Raw genomic sequence first — 20,962 nt, forward strand, 5'->3', positions numbered from 1 at the left:
AATCTCTACCTTCTCCCCTTTCCATGTTCCAACGCTTTGAAATTACAATATATTTACTCGCAGTGACAAAATGGCGGTCAACACTTCCTGATTTCCTTCGAATCGAACGTTAACAGACGTCACGCAGCAAAAAAAAAATTCCGCTCGCGCGCAGCCGCTCTAGTGCGCGCACCCATACGCGCTTATAGATATATAATTGACTTTAACTTTCATTTTCTCAGCAACTACTGAACAGATTTACACCATTCCAAAAAAAGCGTAATCTGCGAGCCGGACTCTACATTTTTGGCAAATTTCTTATAAATTCATTCAGCCGTTCGACCTGTAGCCGTGTCTAAACGTCCTATGGAAAATAACATGGAGAAAACACGTTTTGGGACCCCCCTTTTATCTCAGCCCCCACTTCACCATTCCCCCCCAAACTTTCAGGGAAGGAGCGCAGCGGACCGAGCCATCTTCTTTGAGAAATTCGCAAAGATTCATCCACCAGGGCCAAAGTTAATCCAAATAGAATGTTGAGGATTTCCTATGGAAACTAGGTCCTAACTATAACTACCTACTGGCGACCGCCAGTAGGTAATATAGATATATATATATATATATGTTTCCCAAAGTGCCCTAAAGCTTTGAGAGGTCACTCAGCAGCACTCTCACCATTCGGCATTTAGATGCAGCTCGCCTGGATGTTCCGGTCTTTACCATTTTCGCCGACGCGTTTCGAGGTACATTTCCTCTTCTTCCTGGGCTGGTAAAACAAACGTGCATCACGGCTCACATTTGGACATCTTTTATTTCAATTACCTGCCCTCAGTGGGCTGTTCTTATTGCAGAGTTCTTATAGTGCATTATGGGTTACATAGTTCCTAATGCGAGTATCAGTGTTTCCTCCAGTAGGTTGATGCGCATTTGTATTATTAAAACCAATTATTGACCTTAGTAGGCACTGGAACATGCAAGATGAGCTTAATTAGCATATGGAGTGCTGCGCTGTCTCGGTGTGAAACGGTTTCACTCCACAGCTTCACAGGGTTCTTGATGGTGCTCCTCTCCACGGCACAGGCAGCCGTGTAAATGTTTGTTTCCCAAAGTGCCCTAAAGCTTTGAGAGGTCACTCAGCAGCACTCTCACCATTCGGCATTTAGATGCAGCTCGCCTGGATGTTCCGGTCTTTACCATTTTCGCCGACGCGTTTCGAGGTACATTTCCTCTTCTTCCTGGGCTGGTAAAACAAACGTGCATCACGGCTCACATTTGGACATCTTTTATTTCAATTACCTGCCCTCAGTGGGCTGTTCTTATTGCAGAGTTCTTATAGTGCATTATGGGTTACATAGTTCCTAATGCGAGTATCAGTGTTTCCTCCAGTAGGTTGATGCGCATTTGTATTATTAAAACCAATTATTGACCTTAGTAGGCACTGGAACATGCAAGATGAGCTTAATTAGCATATGGAGTGCTGCGCTGTCTCGGTGTGAAACGGTTTCACTCCACAGCTTCACAGGGTTCTTGATGGTGCTCCTCTCCACGGCACAGGCAGCCGTGTAAATGTTTGTTTCCCAAAGTGCCCTAAAGCTTTGAGAGGTCACTCAGCAGCACTCTCACCATTCGGCATTTAGATGCAGCTCGCCTGGATGTTCCGGTCTTTACCATTTTCGCCGACGCGTTTCGAGGTACATTTCCTCTTCTTCCTGGGCTGGTAAAACAAACGTGCATCACGGCTCACATTTGGACATCTTTTATTTCAATTACCTGCCCTCAGTGGGCTGTTCTTATTGCAGAGTTCTTATAGTGCATTATGGGTTACATAGTTCCTAATGCGAGTATCAGTGTTTCCTCCAGTAGGTTGATGCGCATTTGTATTATTAAAACCAATTATTGACCTTAGTAGGCACTGGAACATGCAAGATGAGCTTAATTAGCATATGGAGTGCTGCGCTGTCTCGGTGTGAAACGGTTTCACTCCACAGCTTCACAGGGTTCTTGATGGTGCTCCTCTCCACGGCACAGGCAGCCGTGTAAATGTTTGTTTCCCAAAGTGCCCTAAAGCTTTGAGAGGTCACTCAGCAGCACTCTCACCATTCGGCATTTAGATGCAGCTCGCCTGGATGTTCCGGTCTTTACCATTTTCGCCGACGCGTTTCGAGGTACATTTCCTCTTCTTCCTGGGCTGGTAAAACAAACGTGCATCACGGCTCACATTTGGACATCTTTTATTTCAATTACCTGCCCTCAGTGGGCTGTTCTTATTGCAGAGTTCTTATAGTGCATTATGGGTTACATAGTTCCTAATGCGAGTATCAGTGTTTCCTCCAGTAGGTTGATGCGCATTTGTATTATTAAAACCAATTATTGACCTTAGTAGGCACTGGAACATGCAAGATGAGCTTAATTAGCATATGGAGTGCTGCGCTGTCTCGGTGTGAAACGGTTTCACTCCACAGCTTCACAGGGTTCTTGATGGTGCTCCTCTCCACGGCACAGGCAGCCGTGTAAATGTTTGTTTCCCAAAGTGCCCTAAAGCTTTGAGAGGTCACTCAGCAGCACTCTCACCATTCGGCATTTAGATGCAGCTCGCCTGCATGTTCCGGTCTTTACCATTTTCGCCGACGCGTTTCGAGGTACATTTCCTCTTCTTCCTGGGCTGGTAAAACAAACGTGCATCACGGCTCACATTTGGACATCTTTTATTTCAATTACCTGCCCTCAGTGGGCTGTTCTTATTGCAGAGTTCTTATAGTGCATTATGGGTTACATAGTTCCTAATGCGAGTATCAGTGTTTCCTCCAGTAGGTTGATGCGCATTTGTATTATTAAAACCAATTATTGACCTTAGTAGGCACTGGAACATGCAAGATGAGCTTAATTAGCATATGGAGTGCTGCGCTGTCTCGGTGTGAAACGGTTTCACTCCACAGCTTCACAGGGTTCTTGATGGTGCTCCTCTCCACGGCACAGGCAGCCGTGTAAATGTTTGTTTCCCAAAGTGCCCTAAAGCTTTGAGAGGTCACTCAGCAGCACTCTCACCATTCGGCATTTAGATGCAGCTCGCCTGGATGTTCCGGTCTTTACCATTTTCGCCGACGCGTTTCGAGGTACATTTCCTCTTCTTCCTGGGCTGGTAAAACAAACGTGCATCACGGCTCACATTTGGACATCTTTTATTTCAATTACCTGCCCTCAGTGGGCTGTTCTTATTGCAGAGTTCTTATAGTGCATTATGGGTTACATAGTTCCTAATGCGAGTATCAGTGTTTCCTCCAGTAGGTTGATGCGCATTTGTATTATTAAAACCAATTATTGACCTTAGTAGGCACTGGAACATGCAAGATGAGCTTAATTAGCATATGGAGTGCTGCGCTGTCTCGGTGTGAAACGGTTTCACTCCACAGCTTCACAGGGTTCTTGATGGTGCTCCTCTCCACGGCACAGGCAGCCGTGTAAATGTTTGTTTCCCAAAGTGCCCTAAAGCTTTGAGAGGTCACTCAGCAGCACTCTCACCATTCGGCATTTAGATGCAGCTCGCCTGGATGTTCCGGTCTTTACCATTTTCGCCGACGCGTTTCGAGGTACATTTCCTCTTCTTCCTGGGCTGGTAAAACAAACGTGCATCACGGCTCACATTTGGACATCTTTTATTTCAATTACCTGCCCTCAGTGGGCTGTTCTTATTGCAGAGTTCTTATAGTGCATTATGGGTTACATAGTTCCTAATGCGAGTATCAGTGTTTCCTCCAGTAGGTTGATGCGCATTTGTATTATTAAAACCAATTATTGACCTTAGTAGGCACTGGAACATGCAAGATGAGCTTAATTAGCATATGGAGTGCTGCGCTGTCTCGGTGTGAAACGGTTTCACTCCACAGCTTCACAGGGTTCTTGATGGTGCTCCTCTCCACGGCACAGGCAGCCGTGTAAATGTTTGTTTCCCAAAGTGCCCTAAAGCTTTGAGAGGTCACTCAGCAGCACTCTCACCATTCGGCATTTAGATGCAGCTCGCCTGGATGTTCCGGTCTTTACCATTTTCGCCGACGCGTTTCGAGGTACATTTCCTCTTCTTCCTGGGCTGGTAAAACAAACGTGCATCACGGCTCACATTTGGACATCTTTTATTTCAATTACCTGCCCTCAGTGGGCTGTTCTTATTGCAGAGTTCTTATAGTGCATTATGGGTTACATAGTTCCTAATGCGAGTATCAGTGTTTCCTCCAGTAGGTTGATGCGCATTTGTATTATTAAAACCAATTATTGACCTTAGTAGGCACTGGAACATGCAAGATGAGCTTAATTAGCATATGGAGTGCTGCGCTGTCTCGGTGTGAAACGGTTTCACTCCACAGCTTCACAGGGTTCTTGATGGTGCTCCTCTCCACGGCACAGGCAGCCGTGTAAATGTTTGTTTCCCAAAGTGCCCTAAAGCTTTGAGAGGTCACTCAGCAGCACTCTCACCATTCGGCATTTAGATGCAGCTCGCCTGGATGTTCCGGTCTTTACCATTTTCGCCGACGCGTTTCGAGGTACATTTCCTCTTCTTCCTGGGCTGGTAAAACAAACGTGCATCACGGCTCACATTTGGACATCTTTTATTTCAATTACCTGCCCTCAGTGGGCTGTTCTTATTGCAGAGTTCTTATAGTGCATTATGGGTTACATAGTTCCTAATGCGAGTATCAGTGTTTCCTCCAGTAGGTTGATGCGCATTTGTATTATTAAAACCAATTATTGACCTTAGTAGGCACTGGAACATGCAAGATGAGCTTAATTAGCATATGGAGTGCTGCGCTGTCTCGGTGTGAAACGGTTTCACTCCACAGCTTCACAGGGTTCTTGATGGTGCTCCTCTCCACGGCACAGGCAGCCGTGTAAATGTTTGTTTCCCAAAGTGCCCTAAAGCTTTGAGAGGTCACTCAGCAGCACTCTCACCATTCGGCATTTAGATGCAGCTCGCCTGGATGTTCCGGTCTTTACCATTTTCGCCGACGCGTTTCGAGGTACATTTCCTCTTCTTCCTGGGCTGGTAAAACAAACGTGCATCACGGCTCACATTTGGACATCTTTTATTTCAATTACCTGCCCTCAGTGGGCTGTTCTTATTGCAGAGTTCTTATAGTGCATTATGGGTTACATAGTTCCTAATGCGAGTATCAGTGTTTCCTCCAGTAGGTTGATGCGCATTTGTATTATTAAAACCAATTATTGACCTTAGTAGGCACTGGAACATGCAAGATGAGCTTAATTAGCATATGGAGTGCTGCGCTGTCTCGGTGTGAAACGGTTTCACTCCACAGCTTCACAGGGTTCTTGATGGTGCTCCTCTCCACGGCACAGGCAGCCGTGTAAATGTTTGTTTCCCTGTGAAGCTGTGCACTATAAGAACTCTGCAATAAGAACAGCCCACTGAGGGCAGGTAATTGAAATAAAAGATGTCCAAATGTGAGCCGTGATGCACGTTTGTTTTACCAGCCCAGAAAGAAGAGGAAATGTACCTCGAAACGCGTCGGCGAAAATGGTAAAGACCGGAACATCCAGGCGAGCTGCATCTAAATGCCGAATGGTGAGAGTGCTGCTGGGTGACCTCTCAAAGCTTTAGGGCACTTTGGGAAACAAACATTTACACGGCTGCCTGTGCCGTGGAGAGGAGCACCATCAAGAACCCTGTGAAGCTGTGGAGTGAAACCGTTTCACACCGAGACAGCGCAGCACTCCATATGCTAATTAAGCTCATCTTGCATGTTCCAGTGCCTACTAAGGTCAATAATTGGTTTTAATAATACAAATGCGCATCAACCTACTGGAGGAAACACTGATACTCGCATTAGGAACTATGTAACCCATAATGCACTATAAGAACTCTGCAATAAGAACAGCCCACTGAGGGCAGGTAATTGAAATAAAAGATGTCCAAATGTGAGCCGTGATGCACGTTTGTTTTACCAGCCCAGGAAGAAGAGGAAATGTACCTCGAAACGCGTCGGCGAAAATGGTAAAGACCGGAACATCCAGGCGAGCTGCATCTAAATGCCGAATGGTGAGAGTGCTGCTGAGTGACCTCTCAAAGCTTTAGGGCACTTTGGGAAACATATATATATATATATATATATATATTTTTTTTTTTTTACTTTGGCAAACCACAGAGTGCTCTTTTTTGAAAAACGAGTCCCGAGGAGCGAGGGACCTGGTGTTAGAAAAAGAATAAACAAATAAATAAATATATATATATATGTATATATATATATAAAAATATATAAATATATATATATATATATATATATATATATATATATATATATATATATATATATTCACCACAATTCCCAGCAGAATGAGGCCGCACAACACACAAGTAAGGAGGCTCCTTTATTTCTGTCAACAGGCAGCTTACGATCCCGTATTAATTCTTTCTTTGCCTGACGCGTTTCAGAGGGTGTCTCCCTCCTTCCTCAGAGGCTCTTGAACAGTCCGTAGCTTGCTTGCGTCCCCACAGGATACCAGGCGTGTCTATGAAACAAAACAAATTGCTCTCAGGTGTGCCTTTTTCTTGTAAAGTTCTTTTGCAATGCACGCTGGTTCCTGTGGTTCTAATCATGCATATTTACACCCTCCAGTGGGACCAGATTGTTCAAGTCTTTTGAAATATATTTTGTAGCCCTTCATTGGGCCCCCGGATCGTACTTTGCCTGTTCAATGACATCCTCATGTGCCTCCGCGCAAGGGGAAGTGTTCCCCCTGCAAGCATCCGTTAAGTTTCTGGATGGTGCGCTCCCTCCGCGGTCTGGGGACCGCGTCAAATATTCACCACAATCCCCAGCAGAATGAGGCCGCACAACACACAAGTAAGGAGGCTCCTTTATTTCTGTAGACATACCCTGACCCCCTAGTCCTGCTCAGTGGGTCCCACAAGGACCCCCAAGGACCCCCAAAAATATATATATTTTTTTTAAATCACGGGGTCCGCGTACGATGCGCGAACTCCGCGGAAAAAAAAAACCATCAGCTTTTTCTTAACATTAGCCCCCAGAGGGGCCAAATCCAGGGAGCATATTAAAAAAAAAAAGTGTGGAGGGGCAATCCCCCACCACACTTCCCAGGGGCCGCCACCCCCCGGGGCAAAGTTAGTGTGCTAGCGGGGGGCACATGGCCCCCCTCTGCAGCCCCAGGGACCGCCACCCCCCGGGGCAAAGACTGCTATGATGGAGGGCCTCTAAGGCCCCCCAAGCCCAGGGACTGCCACCCCCCAGGGCTTCATTTGAAAGTATGCGGGGGGCTCATGCCCCCCTGCAGCCCCGGGGACCGGAACCCCCGGGGCTTCAATTTTAGTAAAATAAACCTGTGTAGGGAGACTGCCATCCCCCGGGGCTTTGTTTGAAAGTATGCTCACGCCCCCCACATGCCCCAGGTCCGCCACCTCCCCGGGGCACTAATATTGAAAAAAGGGGGGTCCGTGATGGACCCCTAGCCCCGGGGACCACCACCCCCTGGGGATTTTCTATGCTGGGAGGGGGACCGTGCGGCCCACCTCCTAGAGCCATTGCTGTCGCTGGGGCCCATCACCATCCCAGGGCCGGCTCCTGCAGTGTCCCGGGGTGCCTACCCCCGGGACACTGCTGTTTGCTGTGGTAGGGCAGAGCCTCGCAGCTCCCACCCTACCACAGCAAACTGCTTTTCGTCAGAGAGAGCAGCATATTGGCGGCTCTCTCTGACGAAAAGCAATGCCATCTCCAAAAGGACATGAGGAGCCAGCCAGGACCGTGGGGGCATTGGGGCTCCCCCCACGGCTTCCAACATTTTTTTTTACCCTGGGGGATCAATAAAATTTGATGTAGACGCTATTTTTTTTTACGATAGATTCACCGTACGCAAACTGTTCAAATTACATAAGCCGTCCCGTAAGCGCACGTAAGCAAGAAAAATAAGAATATTTATGAAGTGTATGTATTTATGTGTTGTGTGGCTCTAAAAAGAGCCCTTCTGTTTATTGTGAGATGTTAGTACCTACAAGTAAGTACTGATGCAGAGTCTTAAGTTTATGAGGAAGACTCTTTCCCTCATTTGTAAAATGTACACCATCTCTCCTATAGATGTCATGCATATTGAAATGTAGATTGGTGTGGTAGATGGACCCCATTCTATAGTCTCGGAGAAAGGCAGAAACAGATTTATTCACATGTTTCCTAGCTTTTTCAATCTGTGGACAATTTTGGTTGGACCATTTCTGCCTTTGGCATATATTAGAATAGACAAAGGCAGTTTGGGGGAAAAGTGCCTTCAGTTGTTGAAAGGTGTCCTTCATAAACATTTCCAGACCTACCCCAGTCAAAGTGCCTAGGTCATTGCCACCACAGTACACAATTTGAAGGTCAGGGTGTTGGAGATACAAAAAGGATTTCACTAATGGCATTAATTGGTGCCACTTTAACCCTCTCTGTCCAATCCTTTTAATGTGCACATTTGATAAACCTAGGTCTTTGTGAATTAATTTCTGTTGTGCATACCTTTCAATCCAGAAAATATAGCTGTGTCCCACAATCCACACTTTAAGCATCTTGAAGAGAGGTCTGGATGCACTGAGATGATCTCTGTAAATGAAAGGGCAGTTTGAAGATTTTTTGTCTAAAATGGTGGATAAGTAGAGTTTTGAAAAAAAGCAAAGAAGAGATTGGTTGTTTGGAATGTTACCAGCTACAAAAGTAGGGTGCAATTTTCAGTTTTTTAAAAGCCTGTTATTTATTGGTTAAGAAAAAGTGATAGTAAAGAACATTACTTAAAATAAGCTGGTATATTGAGAAGTCAAGCACACTTGCTGTTTTGATTTGCAACAATTTATGATGAACTTTTCACCTGTATTGTCAGTTAGATGTTCGGTGAAGTGTTTCTATGGTAACTGGCAGAATGTGGTTGGTGGAAGAGTTTAAAGTGTTGTGAGCTGGAAAGGGTTGTAAAGTTCAAGCATTTTAAAAGTGTGTTTCATTTTTAATGTGTGAATAAATGTGATTTGTTATGTATTTGTATATGTGTGTGTGGTTTGAATGTGTAGATTGACAGGAATTGTTTGCTGTTTGCTATATGATTTTTAGACTGCCTTGGGTTAATTAGGGGGTTTCACAATGAACCAACCAACATATAAACACATAAACTTGAAAGATGTATGTAAAATATATATTTTTTAATGATTTTTTAATGCTAGGGTGCGCTTCCGGAACGAATTACTAAATTTGCACGGTACGCGTACGGTGCATCTATATCTGTTACTCATTTTTTATAATCCACGGGGACCCCATCCTCCGGAGCTTAAGTTATTTGTTTGCGGGGGGCCCTCTGCCCCTCCTCAGCCCAGGGGACCACCACCCCCATTCTATTTGGGAGGGGGGCCGTGCGGCCCCCCTCCTGGAGCCATTGAAGGCCCTGGGGACCACCACCTCCCCAGGGCCACCTCCTGCAGTGTCCCGGGGTGCCTACCCCCAGGACACTGCTGCTTTTCGTCAGAGAGAGCAGCATGTTAGCTGCTCTCTCTGACGAAAAGCAAAGCCGGCTCCCAAAGGACGTGGGGAGTCGGCTGGGACCATGGGGGCATTGGGGCTCCCCCCACGGTCTCCACATTTTTTTTTTAGCCCCGGGGGATGGGGTCCCCGGGGCTTATGAAACATTTGTAATAGACGCTATTTTTCTTTTTTAGATAGATGCACCGTACGCGTACGTTCCGGAAGCGCACCCTAGCATGAAAAAAATCATTAAAAAAGTATATTTTACATATATCTTTCAATGTTATGTGTTTATGTGTTGGTTGGTTGTAATTAGAGTTTTTCTGTTTATTGGTACTTATAAGAAAGTACTTCTGCATAGTCTAAACTTGATGAGGGCTAGTGTTTTACAGTGTGCTGAACTTTTGACCTCTGTTTACAGTGGACTTTTGCATGATGTGTTGGGGGTGGGTGGAAAGATATGTCAGTTAGAAAGGTTTGAAATATTGAACCAATAGAAATGTGTGTTTGGTTTTGAATTATTGTGTAAAGGAATTTGATTTGTTAGTAATGTTTATATATGTGTAAATTGAGAGGGAAAATGTGTCATTTCTTTGGTTCTGCTGCAAGCACTGGAGCAGAGAGATTCTGTATAAGGCTAGCTGCTGTGTGAGTGGCATTCTTCTTAATCTTCTAATCTGTTTGACAGGTGAGTTGAAAAGTTGTAAGGGAATGTATATGGTACATTGTATTGTTTAAAAAAGTAAGGTGTTTAATCTTAAAAAGTTTGCTGAATCATATTTGGAGTTTGTTTGGTTTTGGATAACTTTTGTGGTAAATCATTTGGTAAGTTAATGTATTTAGTTAGTCAGCTTTGTTTAATAAAAAGCAGTACTAAAAAACGTACAATACCTACAGTCACTTATACAATGCCCCAGTCAATAGAGATAGAGTGCTGCATGCACTCTTGGGCAGATTTACAAGCAGTTTGGGCCTCTTTCTTGTTGTATTCTGTCTCATGTTTGGATGTAATGCTGGCAAAAAAGTACTGCTGCAAATTGGTAATGAATTTTGAAAATAAGTCAGGTTTCTGCACTGTAATGTAGTGCTCATATATATGGGCTGTGTTCTGTCACTTAAACCTTTTACTGAGGTAAATGTGTTTTGGTAAAATGTATGGTTTTAACATTTCTGTCCAGAATCACACTGAGTGTCTGTGTAAATGAAAGAATTATATTTGCACCTTTTTCTATAATCTCACCTGTCTCTCCTCACTGTCTATCTCTCTCTGCTTATACTGTCCTCTCTCTTCTGATATTTCCACTCTTGCCATATTTTCACTTGTCTTTCTTGATAGTGCTGCTTCTTTTCAAACTACCTTCTGTTTTTTTAGTCTCCCTCTATTGTGATTGTCTTTCCTGTCCCCTAATATTCCTCCTTCTTTTTATACTCCCTCTTCTGCCCTCTTAGTCGTCTCTGTTTTATCATACCTCCTCTTAACAATTCCCCAGTCAATATAGATAGAGTGCTGCATACACTCTTGGGCAGATTTACAAGCAGCTTGTGCCTCTTTCTTGTTGTATTCTGTCTCATGTTTGGATGTAATGCTGGCAAAAAAGTAATGCTGCAAATTGGAAGTGTATTTAGAAAATGAGTCAGGTTTCCTGACTGTAATGTAGTGCTCATATACATGGGCTGTGTTCTGTCACTTGAACCTTTTACTGAGGTAAATGTGTTTTGGTAAAATGTATGGTTTTAAAATTTCTGTCCAGTATCACACTGAGTGTCTGTGTAAATGAAAAAATTATATTTGCACCTTTTTCTATAATCTCACCTGTCTCTCCTCACTGTCTATCTCTCTCTGCTTATACTGGAGTGGAGAAGTGTAGCTCAGGGGTTAGAGGCAGCAGACCCAGAAGCTGAGATCGGTCCTGGACCAGGGTTCAATTCCCCGCCTCGGCGGGTCTTGGGCTAAAAATTCCACTGACTCGATAATTCTCGCCCCGGTGCCTCCTCGACTCACGGGTTCACACTCTGCGACTCTGGGCAATAGCTTGCTTAATCTCCACAACGGCCCCTCGCGGCGGGATGCCTGACTTTCACCTTGTGGATACCCTGCTATCTCACAGGGGAATACCAGGAAGGGTTCCCTAAGCAAGCGCCGGGAAACCCACTGCGGGTAGCTGTGCGCTATATAAGCTCAACTACATTTACATTTACATATACTGTCCTCTCTCTTCTGATATTTCCACTATTTCCAAATTTTCACTTGTCTTTCTTGATAGTGCTGCTTCTTTTCAAACTGCCTTCTGTTTTTTTAGTCTCCCTCTATCATCAATGTCTTTTGTGTCCCCTAATGTTCCCCCTTCTGTTTATACTCCCTCTTCTGCCCTCTTAGCCCTCTCTGTTTTATCATACCTCCTATTAACAAGTCCCCAGTCAATATAGATAGATTGCGCATACACTCTTGGGAAGATTTACAAGCAGCTTGGGCCTCTTTCTTCTTGTATTCTTTCTCATGTTTGGATGTAATGCTGGCAAAAAAGTAATGCTGCAAATTGGAAATGTATTTTGAAAAGGAGTCAGGTTTCTGCACTGCAATGTAGTGCTCATATACATGGGCTGTGTTCTGTCACTTAAACCTTTTACTGAGGTAAATGTGTTTTGGTAAAATGTATGGTTTTAACATTTCTGTCCAGAATCACACTGAGTGTCTGTGTAAATGAAAGATTTATATTTGCACCTTTTTCTATAATCTCACCTGTCTCTCCTCACTGTCTACCTCTCTCTGCTTATACTGTCCTCTCTCTTCTGATATTTCAACTCTTGCCAAATTTTCACTTATCTTTCTTGATAGTGCTGCTTATTTTCAAACTACCTTCTGTTTTTTTAGTCTCCCTCTATCGTGATTGTCTTTCCTGTCCCCTAATATTCCTCCTTCTTTTTATACTCCCTCTTCTGCCCTCTTAGTCCTCTCTGTTTTATCATGCCTCCTCTTAACAATTCCCCAGTCAATATAGATAGAGTGCTGCATACACTCTTGGGCAGATTTACAAGCAGCTTGTGCCTCTTTCTTGTTGTATTCTGTCTCAAGTTTGGATGTAATGCTGGCAAAAAAGTAATGCTGCAAATTGGAAGTGTATTTTGAAAAGGAGTCAGGTTTCCTGACTGTAATGTAAGGCTCATATACATGGGCTGTGTTCTGTTACTTAAACCTTTTACTGAGGTAAATGTGTTTTGGTAAAATGTATGGTTTTAAAATTTCTGTCCAGAATCACACTGAGTGTCTGTGTAAATGAAAGAATTATATTTGCACCTTTTTCTATAATCTCACCTGTCTCTCCTCACTGTCTACCTCTCTCTGCTTATACTGTCCTCTCTCTTCTGATATTTCCACTATTTCTATATTTTCACTTGTCTTTCTTGATAGTGCTGCTTCTTTTCAAACTGCCTTCTGTTTTTTTAGTCTCCCTCTATCATCAATGTCGTTTGTGTCCCCTAATGTTCCCCCTTCTATTTATACTCCCTCTTCTGCCCTCTTAGTCCTCTCTGTTTTATCATACCTCCTATTAACAAGTCCCCAGTCAATATAGATAGATTGCGCATACACTCTTGGGAAGATTTACAAGCAGCTTGGGCCTCTTTCTTCTTGTATTCTTTCTCATGTTTGGATTTAATGCTGGCAAAAAAGTAATGCTGCAAATTGGAAATGTATTCTGAAAATGAGTCAGGTTTCTGCACTGCAATGTAGTGCTCATATACATGGGCTGTGTTCTGTCACTTAAACCTTTTACTGAGGTAAATGTGTTTTGGTAAAATGTATCGTTTTAACATTTCTGTCCAGAAAAACACTGAGTGTCTGTGTAAATGAAAGAATTATATTTGCACCTTTTTCTATAATCTCACCTGTCTCTCCTCACTGTCTACCTCTCTCTGCTTATACTGTCCTCTCTCTTCTGATATTTCCACTATCTCCATATTTTCACTTGTCTTTCTTGATAGTGCTGCTTCTTTTCATCTGTCTTCTGCTTTTTTAGTCTCCCTCTATCGTCATTGTCTTTACTTTCCCCTAATGTTCCCCCTTCTTTTTATACTCCCTCTTCTGCCCTCTAAGTCCTATCTGTTTTATCATACCTCCTCTTAACAATGCCCCAGTCAATATAGATAGAGTGCTGCATACACTCTTGGGCAGATTTAAAAGCAGCGTGCGCCACTTTCTTTTTGTATTCTGTCTCATGTTTGGATGTAATGCTGGCGAAAAAGTAATGCTGCAAAATGGAAATGTATTTTGAAAATGAGTCGGGTTTTTGCACTGTAATGTAGTGCTCATATACATGGGCTGTGTTCGGTCACTTAAAACTTTTACTGAGGTAAGAATTATTTTGTACCTTTTTCTATAATCTCACCTGTCTCTCCTCACTGTCTGCCTCTCTCTGCTTATACTGTCCTCTCTCTTCTGATATTTCCACTCTCCATATTTGCACTTGTCTTTCTTGATAGTGCTTCTTCTTTTCAAACTGCCTCCTGTCTTCTTAGTGTAATCTCTGCTCTCTTTTAAAGAGTAAAATAATAGTGTGTTTTATACATTTATTTTTCAAAAGTGATATTTTTTTTTAAAGATTTTTTTGATCAATACTGAAAAATAGTCATCATGCCCAGTAAGGCTAAGAAAATGAAACATTGAAAGAAATCAGGTTATTTAAAGAGAAGTGATCTACAAGATTTACCGCAAGAAAAATGTGTTAAGAAGACGCAAAAATGTCCTGGTAAGAAAACTAAAAGTTGTCTACGAAGATTGGTAAACAGTAAGAGTAGTGTGCATAAAGAAAAAAAAATATCAGTGTTTCTGCAAGCAAGAGAAATGAGAAGAACCGTGGATTATTATATTCTGAAAAAAATGAGTATAGTACAAGGAGAAAAATCCAATACAAGGAGATACGGAAGAATATGTACTATAATCGAGTTGTTTTAAATTGGACTAAGATTGTAAAGAATTGGAAAAAAAAATAGCATTTTACAAAAAGAAGAAATATATTGAACAAGTTGTTGATAAAGCTTTTGAATTGAAAAATAAAGTTTTTGTTTTAGTGATCAATCGAATTAGATCATTAGATAACACAATCCATTTAATGAAGTCCAAAAGTAAGTGGAAAAGAGTAATTAACAAAAGTAATTTTTCAGAGGTTTTTTAGGGTGAATGGAAACATAGGGGTCAATTAGGATGGTAGATGGATCGCCACCGCCATGCAGGCGGTGGCGATCTGTTCGCCATCCTTGCCCTTCCGCCACATATTTCCCCGCCATATTACAATGGCGGGGGGGACTGTGACGGATGGGAAGACCGTCCGCCACTTTTCAGCCACGGTCGCAAAAAATGAGGAACAGTTGTTAGCTGATCAAGTTTTAGGGAGACGTCCTAAAGCTCCAGTGTACACTTGGAATTGCAGTAGTATTTGTAGTGTACGGCAGGAATCTATTGATTTTTTACGCAATTTCTTACGTAACTATACTAAGAAAAGTGTTAAACAAAAGATTAAGATGTTGCAATGATTAAACCCTTGCAGAGTGAGACAAATTACTGGATTGCAAGGACATTCTTTAGCTCGTCTTTCTAAAAAAGTATGTATAAGTATTTTTCACCATTTCAGGATGTTAGCAGTTCATCATACTCAAATGAGGAACTAAGTGAGAAGGTTTGATTATGCAAAAAGTCCAGCACTAATGTTAAAAAAGTTGAACAGTGTTTTTTTGCATGGATCTGTATCAGATGTAATAAAGGTTTGTGATGAAATTCAGGTTAGTTACTTTGGTCCTGAGGAAGACAGTGTAGAAATTGATACATTAATAGAAGGAAATGTAGAAGTGAATGTACAAGATTGTGGTACAGAAAATTTTGAGCAAGAAATTACAAAGTTTGAGGTGATTTCTGGTGAAATGCCAAATTATTCTTGTATCTGTTGTCGACGTACTCATTATAGAAATCAGACCAGGACTGTTGATCTGTTTTTAAGAAGTGAAAAGGAAAATAATAATGAGTGGAAGGATTTTGCAACTTATTTGTTGGTATAGAATTCTTTTGATTTGGGTTCTGATCAGCGTATTTGTAAATATTGTTATAATAAACTAGATGAGAATAAAATGCCTGCTAGAGCTGTGCATAATAATCTTGAGTTGGTAAATATTTCTTCTGAATTGATGGATTTAAATACCTATGAGTCTATTCTTGTTCAATGTGTTCATCCATTTCAAGCTATTGTTCATATGGAGCCTAAGACGGGGACATTGCCTCCTTCAGATTTACAGAGAGGGTTAACGGGAAGAGTTGTATATTTGCCAATTTAAAGAAAAATATTGAAACAATTTGTGTAGAAAATGTAGGAGATGAACCTTTAGTTATTTTAGTTAATGGTGTTCCTACTAAGAGTAAGAAATTCTGGCAGGAATTAATGGATGTTAGGAAAGTCAAAAAGGCAACGTTGTATCTGAATCAATATTATGAAAATGTGTTTCTGAGAGAAGAAGAAATAACCGTAGAAGAAGACAGTGACTTGCCATCTGGACAAATTGAAAAACTGGAACAGAAGAAATCTACGAACATTGTAGTGTTCATCCACTTCATTCTACAGAAGTGATGGGGGATAATATAGAATTGTTCTAAATGAAAGAAGCAAAGGGAAGTCCCATTAGTGTATGGGAAAAAAAGCTTAGAAGCTCGCTGCTTTCCTCAGTTGTTTCCCACAGGAAAAGTTGGATGATATGATGACCGACCTGTGCAGATTCCTGCATCTGAATACCGGACAACTAGATTGTATGCTGAAGATCCAAGATTTCAAAAAGTTAATCGATATTTGTTTCACCTGTTGTTTGAGAGTGATTTGTCTGGACTTTCTTATGCAATAAATCATATATTGGAAACAGGTGTACATCTGCAAAATGTTTCAGCAAAGGAATTTTTCGATAAAGTACACTTGAAAGATAATGTTTTGGAATCTCATCTGATTAATCTCATGGCATGTCAGCGTGGTACTAATGAGTACTGGTACCATTGTCATGGAGAACTTAAATGTATGCTAAGGAACTTAGGAACTCCTACATGGTTCCTTACTCTAAGCTGTGCTGAATATGCTTGGGATGATTTACTTCAATTTCTTCGAGAGACAAATGCAAATATAGAAAATATTGAATACAAGACATCTGGAGATTTGTGTTCTTTAGATCCAGTTAATATATGCAGGTATTTCAATCATAGATTTGAAGCTATGATGTCTTTTATCACCAATAAAAGAATCCACCTCTTGGAGAGGTTTTGGATTTCTTTTGGAGAAAGGAGTATCAAGCAAGAGGTGCTCCTCACATACATATGTTAATATGGATTAAAGATGCTCCCAAATTTGGAAGAGACTCAGCTGCCCTCATCCTCCTGGACCTATCAGCAGCCTTTGACCCAGTCTGCCACCGCACCATATCAACACACCTCCAGGATGCCGGCATTCAAGAGAAGGCCCTGGCCTGGACCACATCCTTCCTCTCCGGCAGAAACCAGAGCGTCCGCCTCTCACCCTTTCGCTCAAAAACCACCGAGATCATCTGCGGCATTCCAAAGGGAGCCCGATGCTGTTCAATATCTACATGGCTCCTCTCGCCCACGTCGCACGACAATATAACCTCAACATAATCTCCTACGCCGACGACACCCAGCTGATCATATCCCTCACTGAAGACCCCCACACCGGCAAAGCCAACCTCCACAGAGGAATGAGGGCCTTAGACGACTGGATGAAGGACAGCAGACTGAAGCTGAACTCAGACAAGATGGAGGTCCTCATCCTCGGACCTGCCCCATCAGCCTGGGACGACTCCTGGTGGCCGACATCACTAGGCACAGCCCCGGAATGCATGGACCACGCACGCAACCTGGGGGTCTTCCTCGACTCTACTCTCTCCATGTCCAGGCAAGTCAATGCTGTCTCCGGGTCCTGCTTCAACACCCTCCGAATGCTCCATCACCCAGGCCCTCGTCACCAGCCGGCTCGACTACGGGAACACCCTCTACTCAGGAACAACAAACAAGCTCCTGAGACGACTACAACGAGTCCAGAACGCCTCGGCTCGACTGACCCTCGACGTTCCCCGCCGCAGCTACATCAGAACCCACCTAAGAAGCCTGCACTGGCTCCCTGTCAACAAGAGGATTACCTTCAAGCTCCTCATCCACGCATGCAAAGCACTTCACAACACCGAACCTACCTACCTCAACAACTGACTCAGCTTCCCCACCCCCACCCGAAGCCTCTGCTCAGCCAAACTCGCCCTCGTCACAGTCCCTCGTATCTGGAAAACCACAACCGGCGGAAGATCCTTCTGCTACCTCACCGCCAAGACCTGGAACACACTCCCAACCAACCGACGACAGACTCAGGACCTACTGGCCTTCAGAAGACTCCTCAAGACCTGGCTCTTCATTCAGTAGCACCCCCCCAAGCGCCTTGAGACCCTCACGGGTATGTTGCGCGCTTTAGAAATATAATGATTGATTGATTGATTGATGACACTGTTTTGTCTTTCATTGAAAAATATGCAACATGTGATATACCAAAAAGTACAAAAGATAAGGACTTAAGAGAAAAAGTATTACGATTTCAAAGCCATCGTTGCGGAAATACTGTCGACGAAAGTACAAATCAAAGGATAAATTCTATACCAAATGTCGTTTTGGATTCCCACGTCCTGTAATATTGAAAGGAAGAGTGAACAATTTTATGTCATCTCTACGACATAGTATCAGAAGAAAGTCTCCAAAAAATACCTACAACTTAAGAAGAAATGAAGAGTCAAAATATACAAATGATTACAACCCAGTCATTTTGTCTATGTGGAAAGCTAACATGGATATTCAATATGTTGCGGACAATTCCATAGCTGTTGCTCGATATGTGACATCTTACATAACCAAGTCAGAAAAGACAGAATTGAAGGAAATGTGGGAAGAGGTTTCTCACGAGAAGAGTCTAAGTAGGAAATTATATACTTACAGTTTGAAGATGTTATCTCATCGAGAAATTGGAGCGTATGAATGCTCGGATCGCTTATCAAGTCTTTACTTCAAATCTAGAAGAATCATTTGGGTGAGTCTTGGTCTTTCTGCAACACGAAACTGAGTACTTAAATCTGTACAAGAAATTGAATATTTAGCTGAAAAGGAGCCATAAAGTACAGATATTGTGAAAACAAATATGTTGGATAAATATTATCCAAATAGAAGTCATCATCTTGAGAACATTTGTCTCTATGAAGTGTTGCAAAACTATATTTTCAAACGGAATATTACAGAAAACATCAATAATAGTATATATGCCGTGATTGGTTCTGATGGATGTCTGGTGAAACAAAGAAAAGGACATTTGATTAATCATCGTAAACTGAGTTGTGAAACACCTGACAAAAGGGAATATTACTATTTAGCTCTTTTGCAACTTTTCAAGCCATGGCGTTCAGAATTAGAATTACTTGGAGATTTTGAGAGCTATGAAGATTCCTTCAATGCAACTAAAGATACTATAGAATGTCCTGTTTTTGCTAATCATGTGAAAATGTTGAATGACGAAATTTAGCAAGAAGCTACAATTGCAGCTGAGATTGCTAGAGACAGTTCTCAGGATAGTCAAAGTTCTGCTTCATTAAGTCAGAATCCATTAGGAGAAACAATTATTCAAAATGAAGCAGCAATTGCTATGGAAGAGGTAGTAACAGCAATGTATCAAGCTCTAGAAGATTTAAGAAACTTAGGAACTTTGGAAGAACAACTAAATGTTGAGCAGAAATAAATATATGAGTAAATGAAAGAACAGGTTAATCATGGATTACTTCATGAAAACAAAGAGTGCTCTTGCTCATCCTTTCAACCTATCCAATTGTACGTGAGTGGACAAGTTGGAACAGGAAAACGTTTTTTAATAAAAGTAATTTCAACTTATTTACACAAAAGACCTGACTTGTATTTGTCTTGTGTCGTCACTGCTTCAACTGGGTTGGCGGCACACAATATTAAAGGAATTACTTTACATTGTTTATTAATGCTAACAGTAGAGCATGAAAAAAAATTGGAATACCACAAGCTATCTGGAGAAGCTTGTTTTGAAGTTTCAAGAGTCTTGAAGAAAATGAAACTTCTCATTATTGATGAGGTAAGCATGGTATCAAACTTAATGCTTGCCGTTGTGCTTTTAAGAATACAGCAAGTTCATAAAACAGAGTATGACATATTATTTGGAGGAAAACACGTCATCGTTTTTGGCGCTCTACTACAACTTACTCCTGTGAAAGGACAACCAGTGTTTAAAACACTGGCACATGAAGATACCAGGTAGTATTTGGGCTGTATTGGAAACGTTAACATTTGGTCATATTTTCAATATAAGGAACTTATTACAAATATGCGTCAGGCAAATGATGCAGATTATGGAAAAATTCTTCAAAATATAAGGATTGGAAAACTGACAAACATGTCAAACAATCTTTACAGAGACGATTACTTCCCAATTTGTGTCCAAATGAAAATATTTTTCCTGAGAAAATATATATGGAAATTTCAGTAATCTCTTTAATGCCAACACTACGTGAATGTTCTATTTTCAACGAAGAAATGTTAAAATTGGAAAATGAAGAAATTATAAAATTGGAAGCAATTGATAAAATAGAACATGAAAGGATCACTATTATTTTGACTGAAAAGTTGAAGAGGAAATTGGATTCTTTAGAGAAACCGATAAGTAAAACTGCTGGGTTAGAAAAGAATCTATATGCATGTAAAAACTGTAGGATAATTTTACGCCGTAAATTGAATGTGGAAAAAGGTTTAGTAAATGGAGCAATGGGTAAAATTGTTGATTTTGTTAATTATGTAAATAGTGATGGAATTGAATTTTTGAAAATCAAATTTGATGAAATTACTGAAGTACAACAACTTAGTCGTTGTGCAGCCCATTTTTTGCTTGTAAAAGATTTGTATGTACACAGAAAACAGTTTCCAATTTGTTTGGCATATGCGGTGACATTCATAAATCTCAAGGTTTAAGTGTGGATAGTGCTTTAGTTAATATTGGAAGTAGTGTGTTTAAAGAGGGTATGGCATATGTTGCTTTGTCTCGAGTGAGAACTTTATCTGGATTGTATTTGATTGATTTTGATGAGACAAATATTAGTGCAGATGTACATTGTGTGAAAGAGTATAATAGATTAAGAAGAGAATATACGCCTAACTTAGATCAATATCCAGTGTTTGAAAAGTGTGTAGTAGATAGAAAAAGAAGATTGAGAATCTCTGTAATGAAACTGTAGAGAAAGGAAACAAATCAGATGAAGTTGCACCTGCAAGCAAAAAGAAAAAGGATAGTGTTGAAGAAAATGTTGGATATCGGTTTGAAAATAGTTGTGGTGTCAACTGCTATGCTAATGTAGTTGTTAATGTTGTTTTCCTTCTTCAAAGTTTGCAACAGCAAATTGCTGAA

Source organism: Lissotriton helveticus, chromosome 4_1 (assembly GCF_964261635.1).
Source record: "Lissotriton helveticus chromosome 4_1, aLisHel1.1, whole genome shotgun sequence".
NCBI lineage: Eukaryota > Metazoa > Chordata > Amphibia > Caudata > Salamandridae > Lissotriton > Lissotriton helveticus.